This window comes from Brienomyrus brachyistius, chromosome 1 (genome assembly GCF_023856365.1).
Source record: "Brienomyrus brachyistius isolate T26 chromosome 1, BBRACH_0.4, whole genome shotgun sequence".
Lineage (NCBI taxonomy): Eukaryota > Metazoa > Chordata > Actinopteri > Osteoglossiformes > Mormyridae > Brienomyrus > Brienomyrus brachyistius.
Window position 1 is genome coordinate 26,370,849 of NC_064533.1, and position 18,786 is coordinate 26,389,634.

The 18,786-nt window shown below is 42.8% G+C and overlaps 1 protein-coding gene across 1 annotated transcript in view; it reads right to left on the reverse strand.

Annotated features, from left to right (window-relative positions):
• The window catches only part of gli3 (GLI family zinc finger 3), a 138,578-nt gene extending 128,866 nt beyond the window's left edge, over positions 1–9,712 (reverse strand). The window contains exon 1 of the mRNA XM_048971884.1: positions 9,255–9,712. The gene's annotated coding sequence lies outside the window, so the exon portion shown is untranslated. The remainder of the gene's footprint in view (positions 1–9,254) is intronic.
• Between the last annotated feature and the right edge of the window lie 9,074 nt (positions 9,713–18,786).

Here is an 18,786-nt window from a genome sequence, read left to right on the forward strand (position 1 = left end):
GTAGAGTCTGGGCTTCACAGTCATGCTGGGTCCCAGCAGATCTGTCTGGGAGACCAGCACCAAGAAAGAACCCGACTCCTGTGAACAATCCACAAGTCAGAGTTTATCTTTAGCTGATCTCGGCCCAGCTGGTGGTTTAGTGAGCAAGAACCTGAATTGCCATCAAAAATACTCATTCAAATGTCTTCAAGGAAACTAGTGCCATTCCCTTGGTATTTTCATGGTCCTTAAATATATTTCCAGATCTAGGAATGCTTGCAGCTGTAAACCGCTGTAATAAATGCTTTTTTAAGAAAAAGAATAGCAGTAATCATCTTAATATGGGTGGCATGTTGGCTTGGTGAATAGCACAGTTACCTCTAGGGTTGGGAGTTTGACTCCCACTGCCCAGCTGTATGTGTGTAGTTAGCATGGATTTCCACTGGATACTCTGTTCCCATGTACTGGACTCTCTAAATCACCGTGACTGTGCGTGTGTGTGCACCCTGCAATGGACTGGCATCCCATCTACTCTCTACTGGGTGGGAGATGGGCTCTTATGGTTTACTGTGACCCTATACCGAATCTCCAATATGACTGGATCTTAGTACTTTAAATTATTTCAAAAAACATATTAAAGCCTAAAGTTTTATTCAGTCACTAATACATACCGTGTATAATGCTCAGTAAGTCACAGTAATATAAAGAAACAATAAATACATAACGCAATTACAATAATAATGACATCATTTGCCATCTAACTATGTCAGATTGAAAGGGTTCAACAGTTTAAGAGTCTTAGTAAAGGCCTACACATGAAATTAGGCTGCATTTTACATTCCTGTGGGTTTTTCTTTATTTTTTTAACTTTGGCCTCAAGACAGGCCTCAGGAAGACTCGTGTTGTTACATGTAAAAATGTGGTGCCTCGAACAAATGACCTGTTTCCAGAAACTGCATCGTGAAAAAAATATACATACCAGCATCACAGAGCCCATTGAGAACGGCCCACAGACATCAGTAGGTGGCCAGATGTTTGGGCTACATTGCCAGTTATCCAAGTGGCTACGGGGAAGTTAATCGTAAAATGTCCTGACGACAACCACCGTTTTAACCGACGGCTGCTGACTTCCGACACAGCAAACAAATTCACACCCAACAAACATGGTTGTGAAAATGAAACGAAAACACATTGATCACCTGGAAACCTTCTTCCATTTCAACTTAGTAAGGTATTCCAAGATTCAGAGCCATTTCCTCCATGCAATTAGTGCACGATTATGGTGCCAGTATATAGCATGTCGGGACCAAGACAAAGTCAAGGTAGATATGAATCATATACCATGGTCGGGTCAAACAGAAATCATGTTTGATCTCTGACATTTTTTCATACTGTTGGTGTCTGGAGGTTTGATGCACAGGGGAGCAGCTTTCTGTGCAGTAGATGCAACCCAGGACAACTGCTGGGGGGGGGCAGGCTTCTGTGTAGCAGTAGTAATGCCACAGTCTCCAGTTCCTCATCAGCTTGGTCGTGAGCTGTGACAGCCCCCTGCAAAGAGACCCCCTCACCCCCTCCCCAGGCATATTAAGCAGGTACAAGTGACACACATGCCTGTAAAAAGCCCCCACAAGCACACACTAAACATTCTAAAAAGATGCTGCGTATAAATACTCCCATTTCTGTTTTAACAAGTTTAAGTGGCTTATTGCCCAAGGTAAACTGGTTAGTATTGATCTCTAACCCAGATGGATGGGTTAACCAATAAAGTGTCCCGGTCATATGCATACATTAGGGTGCTAATTGCAATCCAGCCTATTTCAATAAATTTTGTGTTAAATTAGTCATGCAACAGCCCAGCCCTAGTTAATAACCTCTTTGTCCACTCACCCTCCCACTGGCTGATCCTCTATACAATTTCAAAAACTCATATTTAAAATGTTAATTAAAATATATACTTAATTACTGAACCAATCTTTTGTTTGGCGCGATCATCATAATTACAAAGAAAAAGTGACATTAAATTACATGATCTTATCTTTCAAAATTTCCGATCAGTAACTGTATTCCAGTTCGCAGTTCCCAACTCAGATAACCTTGTTCTGATTCGCAGCCGCATTCCGATTTGCGACGCCTGCTTAAATTCCCTATTGACGGGATTGTACGTAGCCACAGTTTATACCCCAAATCAGCTCCGCAAAGACACCCTTACTCTCAGAGAGTGCCGTCATCTTGTCTCCCTCTACCTCAAAGTTTTTGCCTTCACCCAGGATCACCCTCCCACCCTGCCCCCCACTCAGGCCCCTTGGCTGGGGGATGACAGAGGCAGGAGAGAATCCCGTTCCGACTGTAGTCGTGGGAGAGCAGGTAGAGTCATAAGAAATAATGGGAAAAGACAGGGATTTAACAAGCCACACAAAGCCACACTTTATAAATAATTCCAAAAGCTAAGAGGTTCCTCTGCAGTTCCATGCGTCAGATACCCCGTACACCCCCCCACCCATGCCAAACAACATTCTGGATCCTTCTGGAAGGGGACAGCCCGTACTCCCCCACCGATTAAAAAAATAGGTGGCCCACCGCACTCCTGCGTTAATTCACCCCTCTAATCTACCTGCTGTTTATTTATTGTCTCACTTTCGCTTGTTTTGCCTTTCATTTGTTTTTTGTTCAAGTATCTTTAAAGAAAGAAAAAAAAGCAGTCGGGAAGCAGATGGAGAATTGAGATGCCTAGCATCTCTGGGGGTATAATTCAACCTCTTTCCTCCCCACCCCCCCGTATCGAGTTTAGATACACCCTTGCTTAAAATGCAGGGCGACAACAGAGCACATCCAGAGACCTGCCGCGTGGAGCTCCTTATGGGGGGCGCTTTGGGAGGCAAACGTGGGGGGGTACAGGCAGGGCTCAGAAGTAAGAGCGACCCCCCGTACCAGCAGTCTATCCTCCTCTTCCTCGCTCCCTGAAGCAGATGTGCGCAGGACCCGTGCTCTGGTGGGAGCTGTAGTCACCCTGCCCCCGCCACCACCGGGCCCCTCTGGGCTACACTGCACCAGCAGTGACTAATGTCCTGCTCGCACCATGTCGATGAGTTTGGGCTGAGAGCTGGGGAAAACGCTAGGGTAAATTTTTTTTTTACTACAATACCTCTGACAAATGGAGGCCTTCGCATCGGCCACTCGCCAGGGGAGAGGTGACGGCGGCTGCAGCGACCCGCTCCGCGGCCCACAGCGGGATTCCGCCGCGCGCCACACACAGGGGCCACTTCTGCCTAAATATCAGGAATTCTTAAGAAGTCGAGGCCTGCTTCTTCGCAAATGAGATACATCTGAGAGGAAAGTCAGGGAGCCAGCAGGGAAAAGGAAGGATCACGCAGAACGACAGTCTTTTCTTTTGCTTGCCAATTCAGGAGTAACCTGGGCGTGCCTACGACTTGTATCTTTATAAGTGATGTACCAAAATAAAAATATAAATACACACACACATTTGTCTAATTATAGATCCAAAAATGGATAAATGCATAGCGATAAATGAACAAGTAAGCATTAGTATATATCGAGTCCTTTAAAAACCTCAGGAAATAGGTGTTCTTTAAAACCGCAGAAGTCGCACGCCCCCCCTCCGAGTGGACTACTGGAGTCTTTAAAAGTTCTCTTAGGCCAGCCCGCCCCCCTGCACCCCCACGGCCTGTAAGTAACAGGGCTTTGTCTGGGGAACAGAGGGGTGAAATCCCAGCTCTGAGCTCCCCGCGGAGCATTGTTAACACAGGCCCGCTCTCCGCGAACCGTCCCCTTAAAACAGCACGCTTTGCATCAGAAAAAAGGAAGAAAAAAAACGATTACTCTTCAAATGGCCGGCGCTGACAAAGAGGGGTCCTCGGGTCCCGCCGGAAATGTGCTCCAGCAGGAGCCTCCTCTTTGTTTTCACGCCATGAGACACCTTATTTTCCCCTACAAAATGGAACGTCGTTAGCGTTCGCCCACGGGGGGGTGCAGGCCGTGGGCCGCTGGGGGCGGAGATCTGCCCGGTTTTAGGGTTGTTGAGCGGGGGTGGGGGGTTTGGGGGTGGGGGGTCAGGCTTCCTCTCTAAATGTTTGCAGAGAGGAGGGGAAACACAGCAGAAAGGTTAGCCGCACATTGACCCCCACGATTTTAAAATCGACATTTAAATGCCACCTCCCCAAATTCCCAAAACGATCCACTCTCCACACACAACTTTCCAAGACGGAACAGTTCCTGACCACTTCAGCCAGCTGGAAGTAATTACAATGGAATACAAATATTAATAAAAACGAAGAAACACAATGAAACAATGTACTGCCTGTCATCAAGGGGTGACGGTAATTTTGCTGGGTTTTAAACAAATAAATCTATATTATACTTATAATAACTGTTAGGATACGTTTCTTTGCACTATTACATAATATAATCTTACTTATAATTTTATACTAACAGTCCAAATTCAAAATAACGCATTTATTTTTACCGTTTCTTAGAGCCACAAAAAACACGTATGTATATTGTAATGTGCATCTACAGTGAGGTAACTCTACAAAAAAAAGAGAAAGTTGGGGAAGACATAAAGACAATGTCCCCGCAGGTATCAATAAAGTATCAATTATTATATTATTAGTAATAAATTTATATAATTTATAATAAATTCTTTATAGAAAGTCACATATCGCAGACTGACGACACAATCGGAACGTAAGGAAAGGCACTATCAGGACGTGACGGTCGGTCTGAAAACACACTGACGGGGGTCTAACTTTGAGGACCCCCCCCAGTCGCACTCACCTTGCCCGTCAGGTGTCACATTGAGAGCTCAGAGGCGCACAAACGGGTCCGACCCGAGCGGCTCACACAGTTTCGCTGGGAGGAATCGTGCGTGCACCCCCGCTCCCCCCCCCCCCGACCCCCTCCACCTCCTCACCCCCATAGCTACCGTCCTTCATCTCCACTCCGGATCACTTCCATCAGGTCCCAGAACTAATTGCCTGGTCCGGTGGGTAGTTCCAGTTTCCAGGAGGGAGCCAGAGAAAACAAGCCACCACTTTTGGGAAAAGCTGGTAAAGGCAACCCACCCCCCACCCCCCACCCCCCACCCCCCCCCAACCCGTGCTGCTGGTTTCTTGTAACTAACAAACGAAAATGATAACCACGATAAGTCTGTAGACGTTTTGACGAGTGTACAACTCTTCTCATCAGCTACCCCTATCTACACCCCCCCCCCAGCCCAGCCCAACCCTTAACCATTGGTGCCTCTCCCAAGACAGCAGCTCTCAAAGGTGCCTTTAACAGCCTGGGGGGGTGGGCGAGTCCCACTCTAGAGCAGCCTTACAAGGGCAGGAGGTACAGGAGTATGGTGGAGGGGGGGGGGGGAACACATAGCATATTTAATCCACTAACGGCAATGGGGCGGCCGTACCATGCCCTAAAGGGCTAGTCGGGCGCTGGGATTAGCGGTGGGGGGGGACCTCAGCTTCCATCACCCCCCCCCACCCCCACGCAAATGCGACGAGACACCTCCCCATCGCCATGACTCCCTCCCACACCGCATGCCCCCCCAATCACTCCATCTTGCTTCCCAATCTGTCCCGTTTTTGATGTCGATATATCAAAGTTACAAATCATCAAAGTGTAACATTTCATTTCTTCGCCCCCTTTTCCTCGACTGTGGCGCCGTTTCGATAGGGGGGCAGGTCCCGTGCCAGGCCGCTTGGAGAGAGGGAGCGCCAGGCCTCAGCCTGTCCCTAATGTTCACCATGCAGCTCGTTCACTGGGCCTCCATGCTGACAAGTAAAACTACAGCTGGGTGTGTAAATGGCATATAAAACCTGGTGCCTTATTTTTATTAAAAAATACCAACTGGTTTGCAGGACTAGACACCGAACCTGTGTGTGTGTGTATGTGTGTGTGTGCACACACGTGTCGGTGCATATGTGTATGTCTGTGTGTTTGTTACATTCCATGTTAATGACATAGCTATCCAAATCCGTCACATTAGATGCGGTGAATGCAGGATTACTCGGAAAGTTCCCCTGTCCAAAAGGAATTGTGGATCCTTGCCATGTCTTGCCGATTATGATCGTCCCACCTTTTTTTGTTTTTTAAACTCATGATGTCTCCATGACGGCACCATGGCGACGGAACATTCCATGCCCGGTAACATTCCATGCCCGGTAACATTCCACGCCCGGTAACATTCCACGTCCGGTAACATTCCATGTCCGGTAACATTCCATGCCCGGTAACATTCCATGCCCAGCGACATTCTCATATAGGGTGTCACCAAAAAGATAATTAAAAAGGTAGCCCCCGCTATGAGCACGTGAGCCACATGAGTAGCAGCCAGGCCCGGCCCCCGCTGTCGATCGCACGCCGCCACAACTCACTGACGCATGGCCCGCTCGACCGGGCTGCCCTCGCGGGATGTGGCTGCCCCCGACCCTTTCTGCACCGCCACACAGAATGCAAACACCCCACGCTAAGGTGACGGAGATTAAGTTTCACTGCCGCTCCTATCTAACTAACTGTTTTATTGTGAAACTTTCCCCCTTGCTTTCTACACCACTGTGATTTAAGGTAATCTGTGTGTGTGTGTGTGTGTGTGTGTGTGTGTGTGTGTGTGTGTGTGTGTGTGTGTTTGCAGAGGCAAGCATCTGGAATAAAAAAAAAAACAATTGTACTCACAAAAAACTGAGAGAAACACAAGAACACTCTGAAATTTTTGATTAACACATCTCTCATCCTTCCAGAATTTTTGGATTCCCTCCTAAGGTTGACTAAGTCGGCCTTTTCAGGCAAAGTACGCCTCCATCTTCATATCTGACACCCCTTCTTGGCGGAAACTGTGTTGTGGTCACTAAGAAACAGGGCAGCTACTCATCATGATGGATGCATCCATCAGATATCATTTATATTTAATGTGATGGAATTAATAAGCAATTCCGCCCACGTCCACACAAGCCTGCTTATTTAAATCATACTCCATAGCAATATAATCAACGGTAATGAGCGTATCATTCCCAGCGCCGGCTACACACTCTTACGGCCAATTTTGTGTAATTCAGAACATGTCCCATTCATAGAGGTAAATTTCCACAATTCATAAAAATCACGCCATTAAAAAAGACGATACACCCAATTTCTTTTATATGGAAAATCTCACAGATCCGCTCAAACACAGAGAAATGTGAAATGAATATTTTAAGTTACAAAGAGCAGTTAAATTGTGAGCAACTTCTGAAGATTCACTGGGATAAGAACTCCAGACTTTCGTTTAAAATTTAGCAAATAAAACAGCAAACAGGTGTTGCGGGGGCTTAATCACTGCTAACAGACTTTTTCTAACATAAGTTCTATATGATTTATAGGTTAGAATGACAAGCGCCGTGACCAGACGCGTTTAAGTTAATCACCGTCCATTTTTAATGAAAAATGTGTTATCATTAACTGGTTCAAGAATGCATCTGAAATTAAATGCACTTACGTAAATGTATTACTGTAATTAAAATACACTTTATATACGCTGCGCAAAAAAAATATGGTTTCAGTATAAAAATAAAAAGAACGTTAAAATATGTGTGGTCTTTTTTTAATTCTGTGTACTTAAATATTTTAAAGCCGACTTCCATTTGCGAGTAAGGTGCATGAAAGCAACGTAAGTAGCCTAATTTACATAGATTTGGTAAAAAGTGGATTTGTGTTAAATTGTTCTTTAGAAGTGTAATTCATTGCAATTTTAAAACGTACTCATCTACTTCTTTAAAACAAAAAAAAAACAATTAAAAATGTGAGAAATATTTTGCAACAATTGTGCAATCTGAATATTAAAAAATGAGGTTTAATTTTAAAATTCTCCACACGTTCAAGTCATAAAAGGTTCCGTGACGCCTACCGCACGTCTGGTTTAACTCGGAAAATAAGCATCCCAAAGATTGTGCCTTTTAAAAACAAATTATTCGCCAAATGCTGTTTGTTGGAATTTAACTTTTTTATTACTCTGCGCTTTTGGCCTTTGTTCCAGGTCATTATTACCCATCGCTAAAGGGGGCCGACAGGCCTGACCCGCGGCTGCGAGCCCCCTCTTCTCACGGTCCGTATCGTGGGGATGAAACCCGAGAAATAAACGGTCAAACAGCTACCAACACTCAATCCGACAAACTACATACAATGCTGAACAGCTGGCGTAGAGCAGAAGGACATTTTTAAAACAAATATCTACACATGGAGCGCAAGGCTGCCAAATGACAGGGCAAAGAAAAAATACTCATAATACTTATTAATGCACCTTATTTAAAAGGCTAATATAACCTATAATAAAAGTAAGTAAACCGATAAGAATATAAATTAATCTGTACCGGTTACCTCATGGGATTAAACTATATATAATTTATAACTATTGTCAACTTTATTTGAAAACGTATACAAAGTTTCCCTTAAAAACTAGCATCTTTGCATCCTCCTTATCAAAATCTTATCAATCACCTTCGCTACTCACTTCTGTTGAAAAGTTAAACGATGCAAAAGCAGCCAGTTCGGACTCCCGCCGCTTCTCTACGCGTATAAATCTGGACTTTCGTTTACAAATCAATAAAAAAAAACTTGGGCCCTAAATGAACGCCATCAGTGCTGGCAATTAATCGATAACAGTCACGACTTAGGGAGAAATGGAGCAGAAATATGATCACATGTAGATTTCCCCCCTTTTGCACGTCTTCGGGCCAAATTCCAGTAAGTTGCTTTTTTCACCCTGTTGTGGCGCGACCACTATTTTAACCACATGTCCCTGCCTTTCCAATAATGAAGCAAGTCCGATCGACCCGAAATCACCATTATTAGTTAAACCCGGTATATTCTTCATTTGACCACTTTTTCCCCACTTCGGGGTAAATCGTTTCGCCGCTTTACAGAAGCATAGAATAGGCATGGAAACCAACCGCGGGCACTTTTTAAAAAGTTAAACAAACAACATTAACTTTGCATTAACAAAAAGTTAGTGTTTTCTCGCCCCGTTAGCAATCACCCTAAGAATAATGAGCGTAGTTTTAAATAAGTGTTAATTATTCTGGATAAGTGTAGTTTAGTGTTTGAAGAGCGTTAGTTATTTTTCAGAGTCGCGCCCGAGTCATGCGGGGGTTTGTGCCCCATTTGCACGCCTGAAAAGTTGATTTCGGTTATTTTAAAGTGACAGTGTGCAGCCGCTTTATGAAACTTTTCTAACGTGCCAGGACGCGTGTGGCTCCCGGAGCGACACCCATCGTGTTCTTGCAACTTACGTGATCGGAGAGCCTTTTCTTTATTATTTCTTGTGTGCTTCTTCCTTCCTTCTTTCTTTCCTTCTCGTCGTTCACGTCTTCTTTCTCTTACTTTATTGTTAATAATAGTTTTTTTTCCCTGCGTGCCGAAAACGTGCCTAAAGGATTGCGCTCTTCTGGCGAAGTTCACTTCTAAAATCTGTCCCGAAACCGCTCGGCGAAAGAAGTTTTTTTTTCCTCCTTCTTTTTGCCTCTTATTCTCCACCTTCCCGCTTGGAAAGCTGGACTCAGCATACACTAAAAACGGCACGGATCCTGCCGACGCACCTTAGGGCTAAAAACATATATGTGCGCTAATATATAGTATGGCTGGAGTGTTGATACTGTATTTAGTGTGTTTTTAGTTGAGAAGGAGTACGGCAGCCCCAGCTGCGCTTTCCTTAGCATGACTCCTCCCTTCGGATCGATCCCTCACTCGCTCCCTCCCTCTAGCAGTCTCTTCCCTCTTCTCTTCTTTCCTCCCTCCCTCTCTCCGTCCCCCCCCCCCTCTGATCCTACTGCTCCACAGCAATCACCGCATAGTTTTGTGAGGCGGCCGTAATCACATTGGCGAGCCCAGCGGTTTGACTTGAGGAGCGGGGCAAGAGAGAGCAGATTTCCCCGGGAAAAAAAATCACAAAACGATTATTCGTCTTATTGTTTGTGACATTCAGAATAAGCTGGGAGGAATTAAGCCGCATAAAATTAATGCGCGCAGCTGACTAGCTGTTGTCTTAAGTTATCCAAGAGCTCTTTTACTTGTTTAAAAATTTCTTGGCAATAATTATTTACGCAAATTTTACAAATTACACCGAAAAAATGAAAATAGAAATAAAGATGCGTATTAGCTATGTTTTGGGACTTTCTGCAGTATATTTAATTATACTTGTTTTTTATTTCTTTTTTGTTTTTGCTTAGTGTTTTTTTCTGGACAAAGCAAAACGTGAGAGGGCAGATAGGAGCCCGATTGAGACATACACGCTTATGGAGAAGGTACACTTTGCAGAATCTCCTGTGTCACTCTGGATGTGCGACTTAAGAAGCTGTCACAGCGACATCAAGCACCTGTTAAGTGACAATTGATGGAGTTGCGTCCTTGTCAAAGAGCTGCTCTTTTGTTGCCTTGCGGGGTTCTCTCCTACTATAGGAGTTCATGTTTCCGATCCTCCTTCACGTTTTTGTTTGCCAGCGATTGAAACATCCATTATTACATCAATTATGGCTAATTCATCTTTTTAAAAACTGCAAAAAAAAAATCTTTTTTAAAGAATGTAAAATTTATCTTCAATAGGAAGATACATTGATAAGAAATGTGGACAAAGTACGTTAATTTGCATATAAGTATTTGTTAATTGAAACGAACAGTTTCTTAAGTAAACTCATATTGTTACCTGACAAATATTTGTAATTGTGCTTGTCCCGCTGAGGATTCAGCAAATAAACCCTGGAAATCACTTGACAATCCCCTTTATTCACTTAAGCCCCTTTGAAATCTGATTCATGAACGCAATCGCTTTACCAGTAGCTCTGGGCTGTTATCAATAATTTTAATCGGCCTTCCAAAGGAAAACAGTTGTGGTTTTATCCGTTTATACAGCAACTATATGTACACAGTCATAATGTACAATGTCAGGTCAAAGCTTGTTAAACAGTCACGTTCCAACATGATCAAGTTTCAATTCAGTTTAAATAGACTATATAACCCTTACGGCATTGTAATGGTAGGTTAACTTTCAATGGAACAGTGCTGATATTCAACATGAAACAAAATATTCGTGAATAAATATACACGTTCACTTTTTAGTCCTGATTTAGTATGACGATAGATCCCGGTTGACGCTGTAAGGCATTTACACGAAGGAGAACATTGTCACCTATTTTCACCTTTGTTCTTAGGGAAGGCCGGGACAATATTTCTGTACTTATACATTACGACCGTCTGGAAGAAGGCTGAATGACCCCTGTATAAAACATCCGAAAAGCAAATTAAAAATAAGAGATCAGGAAACCTCTCGACACGCATCTCAGCCCATAGCCTGTATAAAAGGACCAAACCCTGTGTCGTCTACAGGCGTGGGGATTCGAAAACACCTTAGTTTTACTGCAGTCGTATGGTATAAAATGCGGGAGTTTGGGGCCTTTCTAAACATCTCGGGATCACGAAAGGAGTGCGAATACAGCCTAAACCGGAGGGTAGGTATGTATGGAGCTCGCATCCAACCCGCGATGAACAGCTGGAAAACGTTGGTGACTTAGCAGGACCAAGATCGACAAGATGACCCGTTTCCTTTACAGGAGAAGTGGTTACATCACAGTTAGTATGCTTAAAAAATTCAAAGGACCTCAAGGCAAAAAACAGTGCTGGGTAAACTTTTTTTTATGGTAACTTTAAAAAGCTGTTAAGAAGACTTATGTAGTAGAGTGTCTTTATTCAACGGCATATTCGTAAATTATTAAAGTTGTTTACATGTAAAAAAAAATAATAAGTGCAGCGTACATATTGTAACATTTAATGTACCGATTGTAAATCGAAATGGTCTCAATAAGTAATCAAAAGCGGGCGATTCATACATATATGTATAATATATGAATAAATATCGCAAACCCTTCTGATATCTGTAAGTAAAAAAAAAAAAAAAACCTAAGTGTTCGTTTCAGTTAGATTTTTTGCGGTGGCTGTTTTTTAATTTTACTGTACTCCTTTTCCCAAAAGCACATTATTATTATTTTTATTATTATTATTGTTGTTGTTGTTATTATTATTATTATGCTTTTTCAAAAGAGAGAAAGAGGAAAATCGGTTTATTTTTCCATCCATCCATCCATCCATCCATCCATCCATCTATCCATAACACTTATGGTGGGTCCCAGTGAGCATTACTTCCAGGCAGTAATGGGCAGCGGATGCCCTCCCCTGGACAGGATACCAGTCCACCGTCTTTCTCACAATACAGGCATATTTAGAGGCACCAGTTCATCTAGAGTACTTTTTTGAATAGCAGGAGGAGACCGGAGTACCTGGAGAACATCCAAGCAAATTATTATCATTTGACTTTACATTATCTGTAAGTGAAACGCTGCTGCCTTAATTTGGCTCTAGCAGGTAGAGTTGTGACGTTCGCGAACGAACCGATTCTTTTGAACGGCTCATAAACATGAACGATGGGAGCCGAGTCGCGGCTGGGGGGAGCCGTTCTTTCTGTCGTTCTTTTTTTCCTATGCGTGTTTCACACAGATGCACACAAATTAGCTCCTCGGCGAGACAGAACAGTTATAGGGGGAGGGGCGCACCCAGCGCAGGGGTGCTCCTGCCTAACAGCATGATGATAGTTGTGCACGCATCCTTCACGTGAGTGCTCCAGTGGAAATACACCCTGCATGCCTCTGTCATTGGGTAGGAGCGGAGCCATTACTTGTGCACGCTGCCGTGATAACAATGTTCTTGTGTGGAAGTGTTTGTAGTAAAAGCTGTTTTACACAGAAATTCATTGCAGCCGGCTTTGTTTTTGATGTTTATTTGTGAGTAGGTATTGTATGAATAACATAAGTCAACTTAGCTTTACGCATACACACACTTAAGGTAAATCCAAAATAGTGATGTCACTGTCTAAGCAGAGGGATGTTGTGCAACCCTATGGAATATAGTCCACACGTGACAAATGAGGTAATAATCAATATTTCAGAATAATTCAAACTCAGATATTGGTGTGTGATATCTGAGTTTTAATTATTTGACTACAAATCTCACCTCATCATTCCTACCAGTGATTATTTCCAGGATAAACTGAGATGCCCCCAAGCTGGCTTCTTAAAACTGACTAAATATTTTAAAAGAGCCAAAAGAGCCGTTCTATTGAACGGCTCTTTGAAAGGAACGGATCGCCAAGATCCGGATCCCCTCAAAGAGCCATAAATCCCATCACTACTAGCAGGTTTTAACCTAGTCGGTGTCTTTTTGAGCGAACACTTCACGTGATTCCACATTTCCTCCCATTTTCTAAAGACAACCAGCTCAGGTGAGCTGGGCCCCGTCAGTGGGCCAATGTGTGCGAGAGATGGGCATGTCTGATTTAGCGCTCCGCGTCCTGATTGGATAATGAATGTCCTGCTGAGTCAGCGACAGCTTTTCCGCGAATCACGCAGAGACGATTTTCATACCTGAAACTTTAACAGGCAACATGCAGCTGCGATTATAATTGAAATCCAAGAATCTGTAAATACTGTGTTGTGTAAACACTCTGCAATGGAAATAATCCTACACTGTGTAAGGGGTATAAATGTTTTAGTAAATACCATATTGCGTAAATACTCCTACACTGTGTATGGGGTATAGATGTTTTTCTGAATACTATACTGTGTAAATATTCCTACACTGTGTAAGGGGTATAAATGTTTTTGCAAATATTGAATGGTGTAAATACTCCTACACTATGTATGGTATGTAAATGTTTTATAAAGATATCTAAATCATGTGCTCTGTAAATCTTGTATATAATGTATAAATGTCTATGTTGTGTTTTTTACACACTATTTGTAACTGTAGTGTTATACAAATACTTAATACAGTATCTGTAAATGCTAACTGCAAATATTGCAAATTCTGTATTGTGTAAATATTTTAATACAGTATCTAAATACTGTAACTGTACGTGCTGTATATGTTAATACTAGACTGTCTAAACACTGTATCTGTAAATGCAGTTGTGTAAAAGCTTAAATACAGTTAGTTACTGGCAGTACTCTACTGTGTAAATACTGTATGTGTATAAGCGGTGTTCAGTACTAGACTGTGTGAACTTTTGTATCAATAAAAGTTGTGTCTCCATCTATTTTACAGAATATAGCTACTCTACACTTAATCATCATATTTTGACCGCTGTGATTTATTACGAGCCAGGTGCTAATTTAGTGGCTTAGTAATTTTTCAAAGTGTTCTTACAGTTGCAGGGAATATTAAACGAGAACACAAAATACAAAAAAAATGCACATAATTTAAATAAGAAACTGTAGAATCGGAAAGTTTGACCAGAAACAGAAACAAATTTGCAATTATCTTAGTCGGTCAGGTAGCAACATTTTATGCAGTTGTTTCTATATCTATCAGACATATGATACACATAGGAGTTAAATACGCTACCCTACAGAAGGTTCTGAAATATTCATGCAAGTTTTAGAGATTTAGGGACTGTGCAGCATCCTGGTAGAAATTTAAGGGGAATTTTTCCACTCCCCACACTTCCTTCACTGTGGATGGCCCGTAACAGCCCCCTCTAGTGGTCAAGCAGAGGCTGATGTCGGTAACTGGCCTGTGATCTTGTGGCCGAGGTGCTCCTGAATGTCCCACATGCTGCTATCGTGTGACGCCCTCTAGGGGCACGTCATAAGACAGCAGTCCATGGCTGGGTCCAATGTTTGACTCAAACTGCTAGTGGAAGCCCAAACCTGCTTGAATTCACTGCTGGATAATAATCTCAATTTCACTTGGTTGTCCACTTTTGTCCCTCTCTCTCATTGTAGAGGCAGTTCAGCAGAATTGGGGGGGGGGGGGGTCACCATGCTCTCTTTTCAAGGGACAAGACTGTGGGGGGGTAATTAAACAGGAGGGTAGGTATGTATGCCAGACAACACTGACTGACTATCTGCTCTTCTGTTGAAATTCCATTGTGGGGTGGTGCAGGGGGGTGCTCTGTATCTACCAAAATAAATTCTCTTCAAATAACTCTGGAATCTTGCAGTCAACAAATGTTAAGGTGCACTTTCATACTGAGTTTCTTCCATTCGGTAATTCACATTTATATGACATCTGAAACTAAAAATAGCGGAAGGAAGTAAGGGAAGTTGTTGATCACGTAGTACAAGAAAGGAATGCTATTCATAAAAGACCAATGAAGAGCAAAGCGCCAAAACTCACTCAGTCTGTAGGCCAAATCTTTGAGAAAAATTCTGTTGCATTACACGATGACTGAGAGCGTTTTGGTCCCAGGACTGTAACATATGATGAAGTAGCCTGACATTAGGTCATTGGTGGTCTCATCTAAAATAAATAAATAAACTACGTGAGTGTTGGAAATTTGCTCTTCAACTGATTAACACCCTTAGAAAAAGGTGTCAAAGAAAGAAAAGTTTAGGGCAAAATGTCATAAATGAATTGAGACAAACCATACTGATATGGTTGGCATATCATTATGCCATAAAGAGAGGCTTCAGAGTCTAGCATCAGTCAATGGGGCAAATCATTTTGGTCAAAGAAGATCATATACAAGTAGACAATCATATACAAGAACTCCAGTTTGGCCATGTGATGTCATGGCACCACATTTGCTAAATGCAGTTTGTCATTTGTTTAAGCAGAAAAAATGAGCCTTTTTCATGTAATGTTATGCACGAGAAGATCCAATGGATCCTTGGGGGTGTGTGGTTCAGTGGCTCAGGACTCTCCGCCTGTGATCGGAAGGTTACCAGTTTGAATAGTGGGGCCAGCAGACTGATTGCACCATTGGACCCTTAACTTCCAGCTACAGGGGCATTGGAGACCAGCTCGCCCTGCTCAGTCACTCCCAACCTCGCTGTCACCTGTACATTTGTCTGTGTGTCTCATGGAGAGCATGGGGTAGGCAAAAAGACAATTTCCACATTGGAATTAATCTATTATCCCTGTTCTATATTCCATCATGACAACTCTTAAGACCTTTTTGGACATAATCTTTGGAAATCAGCCTGCCAAGTTGTCAATCAATAGTTATGTGTTTACTGTGTTTATTATGTGTTTACTGCGTTTATTATGTGTTTACTGCGTATTGGTGCAGAAGACCAAATATCCGAAACTCACTCATAATCCATTTGTTGTTGTTTTTCAGATGAGATCGCGAATGACCTAATGTCAGGCTTCCTCATCATATGTGACAATACTTGGAACCAGGACTAATTCAGTCCTCATTTAATCCAACAAAGAACTTTTGTTACGTTTCCACAGAAATTCTTTCAATAACATAACCCATGGGCCGTGTGAGTCTTGACAATTTGCTCTTCATTGGACTTAATGAACGGAAACAAAAATATTTGTTTAGCCTATTCCTCATTCTACCTGTAGCCTGGATATAATATCACGTACTACTGGGGATGTAGCATGGAGATATGACAAGAGACTTTACATGCTACTTCTCACCACTTAATTGCCCGGGACAACACCGGGAATATCTCTGCTGTTTATGTTCATGTTCTCCAGGATGCTCAGTGATAAAGGCCTTGTTATGAGTCGTTTGCAGGAAAGAGGAGGACTGTTAGGGTGGGGTGCAGTGTTTTTAGGGGTTGGGGGGCGGGGGGGATTGGGAGGGAGTTAGAAGCTCCCAAAAGTATTTCATCAAAGGAAACCAGGATCCCGGGGATTGAGATTTTGCCTGCGGGCGAGTTTGCCTGCAGTCTCCCAAGAACACACTCCGAAGTTGGACTTTGAGAGGCAAAGCACACATCAAAAGCACCTCTGGAGCTAAAGTGTTTCTGGAGGAGATAGAAGGGGGTACGGGTCCCTCTTTGGCCCCTTCTAAGCCCCTGATCTCACCCCAATTAAGAGAGAACTGCTGTTTCTTCCAGACCTGTGCTCTGCAGTCGCGGAGGTACATCTGCACGCAGACACACACAAACACATGCACACACACTCACACACACACACACAAATTTGTAACTATATCTTTGTGGGGACTCTATTTCCATGGGGAAAGCTCTAAACACAATCTTAACCCCTACCTGAAAAATGGTCCCCACAACGTCAAAAGAACTGCTTTTTATTACATTGTAGGGAACATTTCGTCCCCACAATGTAATAAAAACCTGATCCATACACACACACATTCACACTCACACACAAGGTGACCCTAATTAGTTTAGAGAGGACTGCCAATCACTGCATTTGGTGGCAGTTCTGGATAAACGCCAAAAGGCTTGAGCTGAATTAATGGGGTACTGTTGCTTTAAATGTATTTTTTCTCCTAGTTAATGTGTTTATTTTGTTTTCGGGGGTAACATAATGTTTGAATAAATTGGTTTGAACGTCGCACAAACGAGGACATGAGCAACTGTCAGCTGATCCTCTTGTTGCCACGGCACTGCTGCTTTTCATCTCAGTTTCTATTTTTCCGTTTCTTCAAATGTCAACTGTGATTTATTTTTAGTTGTGGACAAACTGGAACCACTTCAATACTCAGTTTTGAAATTGTTTACATTTTTCTTCTGTTTCAGATCCAGCATAAATTTGAGTGAAATGCCTTCTCTGTTTCAAAACTTTTTTGCAAGAACATTTGTATGTATCAAAATATATCCAAAACCTTTGGATATATCCAAGATAAATAGTTGGGCATTTTTCAAAAGTAGACCCTGATAACAATGTCATTTTTGCCACAGTAACAGGATCTATTGAAGTGACACAGTAAATATCCTGTTTCAAGAAATGCATTGCTTTCATCCGCTAGGAAATACCTGGTTTGCTCAAGCATAACAATTCAGTCAGTAATACTTTCTCTCGCCATAACTAATCATGATGATTTGGAATCAACCACCACTAAAGAAACAGCCCCACAGTAATGAATTTAGCAGGAAATAACAAGTTATTAAGCTATTAAGATGATGGAAATGAAGGCTACACATAAGTCAGAGAGATGGATAGGCTACTTTGCCAGATGTTGTGCAGTGCAGTGTCAACAAATCTCTCTGCATATGTAATTAGATATTATACATAATATTTATAAGGCAGGCAAACAAATGATCGTTCGTTCAATCGTTTAATGTCACAGACCCCACGGCTTCACTCTGCGGGCCACGCCAACTTCGACAGCTGGAGGGGGGGACCTTCATGAAAACGTGCCACGACACACCTCTAGTGCAATTTCTCCTGACATCCAATGGAAGACACCAAAGGTGTGTGGTCAAGGAGTCTACAAAGGGCTCCCGGACACACGTTGAAATCCCCACGTGGTCTGTGGCGTTGGTCCGTTGCGATAAGGGTCCCCTTTCTCCTCCCAGCTGAGGTGTATCGGGCGTCAGCGAGGGGGCCATTAGTGCCCGTGACTGATAACAAACCATTTCTGCCCTTATACCAGAAAGAGGTATATTTAGAGGCCGTCTGAAATAATAAACGCAAACTATATCCACTTTGGCTATTTAAGCAATTTCCCATGATAACATCCCGGGGGATTTCACGCGGATTCCAAACGACGACATAATGAAACCTAGATGCCGGCACTGCTTATCGCGGTGGATTAAAAGGAAGTAATAGAATGGAGGGGGCTGGAGCCTTGTGTGGTATGAATATATTATCTAACAGCCTCCAATGGGAAAGCATATTAATTCCACTTAAATGCAAGACCTTTCCCAGCCTATCTGCTGCCCCTGGCTCCTCTGAAGTTTTTTCCTTTTTTTTCCAAGTTGAAATAATCACAGCACTCCGCAGAAGTCATTATGCGTGCGTCTATCTCTGTGTACGTACGTGAGCGTGCCGGTCGGTTTAATCCCCATCTCCGCT